Here is a 6,036-nt window from a genome sequence, read left to right as displayed (position 1 = left end):
GATTTACACAAGACACATGCTGGAGTCAAGGTCACTCAGGACCTGCACCTTTAATTCCAGCTCTCCAGTGCTGCACTTGCCTGAGACCTCCCTTTATATACCTCAGTGGGACAGGTATGGAGTGTCTCCTGCAAGTGCACCCCTGGTGGTAAGGTATGCATATTGTTATAGGTCATATCCAGTGACAGTAATGTATAGCATGGTAAGATACAGTTATATACAGTCATGTGAGATACATGACAAATAGCTTCTTCTGTAAAGTGTGACAGGATGACATGGCATGAGATCATTGCGTGATATCATTGCTAGGTACTGTCACAGAGACTGATACAACACATAACCGACAGATGTAATCATGCTTATTATGATAATTATCATTCTTTACCTAAAGATGTGCACCGTGACCACAGGCTTTGAGTAAAACATTCCCGGTAAAAGTGAAAGACCTCACATCTGCTGATAGACACTCATGACTGTTACAAATAAAATTATATAAATACATAAATACATGTAAATAAATTTAATACTTACTCTTGCTGCTCCCACAAGGTCGTTCCATCGTTTGCGGCATTGGTTGCCCTCATGCACCTCGTTGGTCGCTGACGAGACCACCTCTGCTATCTCGGCCCATATCCTCTGGCTTTGTGGTGCATTGGCCTGGCGTCCAGGGTGATGTGTATCACTACTTTAGTGCTTTTGAAAGTCCCAACGCCAGGTTGGAATAGTGAATCGAATTGTTGTAGGACTTGTGAGCATGAATTTTGCTCCACAGATGACATTGCGTGAACATCCCCCCATTTCCAGTTCATCTCGGCTAACCAGCTCCTCCCCAACAGTGCGGGACCATTGCCCGGGACAATCCAGAGCGGCAGCCGATTCACTAACCCATTGTGTGTGACAGCCAACATTGCACTGCCTTGCACTGGAATGATTTCTTTAGTGTAAGTCCGTAATTGTGTCTCAATACGTGCTAATTTGGATCTACTGGCTTTAAGTGGTCATAGCTTCTCAAATTGCTGAGCGTCCATGAGTGATTGGCTGGCCCCAGTGTCCAGCTCCATGCGTACTGGGATACCATTTAATAAAACCCTCATCATCATTGGTGATGTTTTGGTGTATGAACTGTGAATATTCGCCACATGGACCTGCTGAACCTCGGCGTCCATCGATTTGCCCCAAAGGTCATCCTGCCTCAAAGAACCCTCTGCTGGTCCATCCGCCTCATATATTAGTCTGGTTGCAGACATCCTGCACATTCGAGCTAAATGGCCACTGAGATTGCAGTTCCTGCAGACAAACTGTTGAAATCTGCAAGATCTAGCTGAGTGTTTTCCCCCACACCTCCAGCATGAGTTAAAGTTTCCATTGTTGGGAACAAGTGGACTATGGCCAGACATTCTGCGCTGACTGTCGCTTTGACTGCTCTTAAGTACCCTATTAGTGAGTGTCAATGGCCCCATCCCAGGCCGCATTGTCCACTGTGATGGCGTGAATGTCCGTTCAGCCTGCCATTGTCTCTGTTGAAGTCCTACTCTGGGGTCTATTGCTGCCTGGGGAGTGTTGGACTGCCCCTGCCTGCCTGCGGGGCTCTGAGTCGCATTGATGATGTTGACTCCCTGATCCATCGCTGTGTTAGAGGCAGAATTGCGTGCGTATATTATTTTCGTCTCTTCCTCCCCCGCCATGAAAGTTTGAGCCATCAACGGCGCCGCTTCCAAGGTCAAATCCTTGGTCTCAATTAATTTGCGGAAAATTCCCGCATGACCGATGCCCTCGATAAAGAAGTCCCTTAGCATCTCCCCCCTGCAGGCATCTGTGAACTTACAGAACCTGGCCAAACGCCGGAGGTCTGCTACGAAGTCCGGTATGCTCTGTCCTTCACGACGTCAGTGGGTGTAGAATCTGTGCCGGGCCATATGTATGCTACTCACCGGTTTGAGGTGCTCCCCGATTAATTTGCTAAGTTTGTCAAAGGTTTTGTCCGCCGGCTTTTCGGGTGCTAGTAAGTCCTTCATGAGTGAGTAAGTCTTTGGTCCGCAGCTGGTCAAAAGATGAGCCCTTCGCTTGTCGCCCGCTGCATTCCCCAGCCAATCTTTCATGATGAAGCTTTGCTGAAGCCTCTTGACAAAATCGTCCCAGTCTTCCCCAACACAGTACCATTCCTCTGTGCTACCGATCGCCATTCTCGTGGGTCGTGAATTCCCATTTCTCGTCGCCAATGTGAAGTCCTTACTCTACAGCATGAAACCACATGAGGCACATTCTAGGGACAAGGTCACTCTGTGACCTTAACTCTTTATTCACAGGACTCCAAAGACGATGACCCTGCTTGGGACCTCCCTTTTTATACCTGTGTGATCAGGTAAGGAGTGTCTCCCACAAGTTCATCCCTTGTGGTCAAGGTGTGCATCTAGGTTGAGTGTATACAGTAATACAGTGGTGTTACATTGTGGTTACATACATGACAGGGTGGGCTTCCCACTCCCTCCCTGTGTCAAATCACCCCAGCGTAACTCGACCTTCTGCAGGAGGGAGGCATTTGTCTCGTCTGAGAACCTCCTTGCTCTTTTGCGCCCTCCAATGTGTTCCTCTCCCATCTCGCAGCTCTCTCCAGCGTCCGTCTCCACAGTGTGCTCTGGTGCCTCCTCCTCTCCCTCCATTATAGACCAAATTTGGGTAAATATGTGGCTGGTAACAGCTAATTTTTGTTTCCCTCTTTGCTCTAAAGCTCTAAAGTCTCCCTCCTTCCTCCGAAAGCAGCCACACCATACCCACACACGCTTTCAGTCCCTCTCAGCTCCCTCTCTCTCTGTCTCCTCTTCTGCGCATGTTATGATGACCCTTGACCTCCTGAATCGCGGGAATCGAGCGTTGCCATGCCGTTGCTAAGGATGGCGACACTTTACGGCAGAAGATCAGCGAGATTTAATGCAAGCGCCCATTTCATATCGCTCGCGATATCGCCCAATTTCAAAAATGGAGACTAGGTGTTTTGAGAATGGGTGAGAAGCCAGCGATCTGAAAACCCATTTTTACCACCCATGCCAGACATAACGCCCATTTCTGGCCGATAAGCACAAAAGTGTAAAATCTAGCCCCTAGTCTTTCTGAGTGAAAATGACAACTTAATGGCAGTTAGTGTCAAATTGTGTTGTGAATTTGAGCTCGCTGGGCAGTGGAATGAAATCACTCAAATACATTTTTAGTAAGGTAAGGATCTTTGCAGATGTCAGAGAGAGAAGACTTTCTCTGCATTGGAATCAAACCAAAATCACAGAGGTAAAAAGATATAGTCCCTTGTAAAGGTACGATTTTGATTGAGATGACGTAATGAAGATTCTTCACCATGATTAATTTCAGTCGTCATTTTTATGGTTATTAGTGTTAGACTCATAATCAATTGAACTCAATCTATTGCAAATATTTGAACTGTAATATGATTTTAATCCATGTAATATCATTTCTAGAATGTCACAGTAGACATTGTATGAAAACAAAATTGAAATTTGCTAAGAATCCAGAAATGACCAGTTCACAAGATCTTGCTCAAACAATTTGGTTTCAAGGGAAGTCATTATTTTCTTTCTAGTACAGAGATATCGGCTGCAAATTTTAGCTTCTTATTGGTGGTAATAATGGCCATTTAAAAAGAAATGGCATCCTCCTGACTTCCTCGCACTTCCGGCGCGGTTTGTCATCTTGGTGAGGGCGATAGCACGGGCGGTACATGCGTGTGCTGGAAGTATGGAGAAGTCAGGTCATGAAGCCTGCATGCTGACTTGACACATGTCCTGCCATTTTCGATGTCACCGCTCCATTCAACGCCCTCTCCTAAACACAAGGGGCCCCCCACCAGTGCAATTTAAAGAAATACATCCAGCTTGCAGGTAATTTGATTATTGCTTTTGTACTGGCTCTTTTAGAGTTTGTAGGAATCATCTCCATCATCATAGGCAGTCCCTCGAATCGAGGATGACTTGCTTCCACGTCAAAAAGTTCACAGGTGTTTCAAAGAAGGACCTAGTATTCCAGATCCCGAACTAAAAGGAGTACTGGGCTACTGGAAGACATTTAAAAAAGATGTTAAAGTGTGCAGGGAGTTGCTGGCTACAACTGAAGGCCTCTGAGTGCACCACTTGTTCCCAGCTTCTCGGCCTTTTGGCTAAGATCATGCGTAACTGACCTGACAGGGGAGTAACCATTTCCAGAAAGTGGTTCTCCCTGGATCAGGAAGGTGGTTCTCCTATGCTTTTTGGAAATAGGAGGTGGGTGGGGAGCTTGACCCATCCACCTCCATGGCACGAAGCTGGTATTGCAGTACTTCCAGGAACGGTGCTTGGGCTCTAGGCCTTTTGGCTAAGAGCAAAAACATTGGCGCAGAGTGATCCTTGAATGGGCCCAAGGTGACCTTTGGCGCTTATGATCTGACAAGTTGATCTGACAAAGAATTGGAAAGATTGGCAACGAATAAAACATTAAAAAAAAAACTTGTTCCCAGTCATGGGGGCTCAGTTGCAGTCCCGTTCGCACTGCAGCATGACAGGGAGATGGACCAGAGGCAGCAAAGAAGACAACCTTCTCGCAGAAGGAGAAGGAGGAGGAGGGCTCTCAGCTGGAGGCCTTACCCAACTAGGGTCTTCAGGGAGCATTTCTCCTACCTTCGCCAAGGAGGTGGTCACAGAACTCTGCCATCTCTTGGAATCAGACCTGCAGCCTCAGAGCAGGGCGATGATGACTCTGCCAGTGGCCCTCAAGGTGACCGTGGCCTTGAATTTTTTTTCCAGCGGATCCCTTGCAGGCTGGGCCAGGCAACATTGTAACATCTCACTGTTCGCCATCCATTGGTGCATCCGGGAGGTCACAGAGGGCACGTACACTAGGAGAGAGAACTTCATTGCCTTCTCTCTAAACAGTGCACGTGTGGCTTTGCCACAGTGCAGGGTACCATCGACTGCACACACGTGGTTTTGCAGGAGCCGCATCTCAGTGGTGAGATGTTTTGGATCCGCAAATGGTACTACTCACTTAATCTCATGTTGGTATGTCCAGCACATCATGATGCTGAATTCCTGGTATCCTGGCAGCAGTCATGATGCCTTCATCCTGCGCCAGTCTGCTGTGCCAGCAATCTTACAGCTATCGCGTCGAACCCAAGGGCTGCTGCTCGGTGACATGGGTTATCCTGGCTGATGAAACCACCACTCGTGGCCAGCACTCATGTAATGAGAGCCATGCTGCCAAAAGGAATGTCATCGAGCAGAGCATCCGGGTGCTCAAGCAAAGGTTTAGCTGCCTTGGTCGCTTGGGAGGAGCCCTCCAGTACTCACCGGATTTGTGGTGGCCTGCTGAATCCGCCACAACTTGGCCACCATGAGGGTGCAGCCCTTGCCACCACATGTTCCATGACCACCTCAGGAGGAGGAGGAGGAGGAGGATGAAGGGTGGAGGCAGCCTGTACATCCATGTTCCAGACTGGCTGTCTGAGTGCGCATCATCAGTTCCCCTGAATGAAACCCCAGATCCCTGATGCTTAGCACTTCCCCACCTTACCATCCCTCTGTCACGGAACATCTTAGCCATCATGCTGAGATGAAAGCCACCACAAAACAACATTCCACATCACATTTATAAATCATTCAATCTAATACTAAATAACAAAGTCAACTAATCATCCTGTGCATGGCCTTAGTACCTGTTTTCCGTGTGCCTTTGCTTGTCCCAGTACTCCTATGAAGTGCTACCCCAGTGGCTGCAGCAAGGCTGGTGCAAGGCTGCTGATTTTCAATGGGGGAGACTGCAGATGACCTTGCAGGACAACCTCGAGCATCTTTTAGCCTAGAAGGCCCGGTTATAGACTGCACCACCTTGGCATGGATGGCAGCAGTCTGGACTGGCTGGCTGACAGGCAACAGCAAGGCCACTGGCGGAGTAGCTGTGGTGGAAGTATGAGAGCTGTCACCCTGAGAGAGGACATTAGGTTTGTGCTCCATGGAGCCATGGCACTCCCACGGGCCAGCGCCTCATCAATCCTAGTAA

The 6,036-nt window shown here is 48.2% G+C and overlaps 1 pseudogene; it reads left to right on the top strand.

Moving 5' to 3' along the window:
* The first annotated feature begins 4,142 nt into the window (after positions 1-4,142).
* Positions 4,143-4,343, top strand: LOC139276533 (U2 spliceosomal RNA; annotated as a pseudogene).
* The last annotated feature ends 1,693 nt before the right edge of the window (positions 4,344-6,036 follow it).

This window comes from Pristiophorus japonicus, chromosome 11 (assembly GCF_044704955.1).
Source record: "Pristiophorus japonicus isolate sPriJap1 chromosome 11, sPriJap1.hap1, whole genome shotgun sequence".
NCBI classification, from domain to species: domain Eukaryota; kingdom Metazoa; phylum Chordata; class Chondrichthyes; family Pristiophoridae; genus Pristiophorus; species Pristiophorus japonicus.
Note: the sequence above shows the minus strand (reverse complement) of the source record. Positions and strands in the feature narration are given on the sequence as shown.